The 1,170-nt window shown below is 42.3% G+C and overlaps 1 protein-coding gene across 1 annotated transcript in view; it reads right to left on the bottom strand.

Annotated features, from left to right (window-relative positions):
• The window catches only part of LOC106871315 (uncharacterized), a 399,672-nt gene that overhangs the window by 361,333 nt on the left and 37,169 nt on the right, over nucleotides 1–1,170 (bottom strand). The window lies entirely within an intron of this gene.

Here is a 1,170-nt window from a genome sequence, read left to right as displayed (position 1 = left end):
GAAAACACACTTTCATGTAAGTATATCTATCTATCTATCTATCTATCTATCTATCTATCTATCTATCTATCTATCTATATATATATACATTGTTGTTGGCACTCCGTCGCTTACGACGTCGAGGGTTCCAGTTGATCCGATCAACGGAACAGCCTGCTCGTGAAATTAACGTGCAAGTGGCTGAGCACTCCACAGACACGTGTACCCATAACGTAGTTCTCGGGGATATTCAGCATGACACAATGTGACAAGGCTGAACCTTTGAATTACAGGCACAACAGAAACAGGAAGTAAGAGTGAGAGAAAGTTGTGGTGGGAGAGTACAGCAGGGTTCGCCACCATCCCCTGCCGGAGCCTAGTGGAACCTTAAATGTTTTCGCTCAATAAACACTCACAACGCCCGGTCTGGGAATCGAAACCGCGATCCTTTGTCCGTGAGTTCGCTGCCCTAACCACTGGGCCATTGCACCTCCACTACATACATACAAACATACATACATACATACATACATACATACATACATACATACATGTTGCACACAAAAACACACACATATATAATTAGATTTGCATCCCGAACCATACCTGCATACACAAGTGTATATGTATGTGAGTGACTTAATTGCTATGTTACTTTTGTGTCTCCCTTCAGTTCTCTTAGCGCCCTTCGTTAGGGAGTTTTTGTGCTCATCCGAAATATCACACTAAATATATAGTTCTAAAGCAGCATTTCAATATCTTTGCTATTTTCCTTTTTGCTAATTTAAAATTGGTCTGCCTTGCTATAGCACTCTTTAACGAACTCATTTCTTCATATTTTTCAATGCTTGAAGTTATCTACAATATTCTCTTACTCTTTTACTCTTTTACTTGTTTCAGTCATTTGACTGCGGCCATGCTGGAGCACCGCCTTTAGTCGAGCAAATCGACCCCGGGACTTACTCTTTGCAAGCCTAGTACTTATTCTATCGGTCTCTTTTGCCGAAGTCACGGGGACGTAAACACACCAGCATCGGTTGTCAAGCGATGTTGGGGGGACAAACACAGACACACAAACATACACACACATACATACATATATACGACGGGCTTCTTTCAGTTTCCGTCTACCAAATCCACTCACAAGGCTTTGATCGGCCCGAGGCTATAGTAGAAGACACTTGCCCAGAA

The sequence above is a fragment of the Octopus bimaculoides genome, chromosome 11 (genome assembly GCF_001194135.2).
Source record: "Octopus bimaculoides isolate UCB-OBI-ISO-001 chromosome 11, ASM119413v2, whole genome shotgun sequence".
Lineage (NCBI taxonomy): Eukaryota > Metazoa > Mollusca > Cephalopoda > Octopoda > Octopodidae > Octopus > Octopus bimaculoides.
Note: the sequence above shows the minus strand (reverse complement) of the source record. Positions and strands in the feature narration are given on the sequence as shown.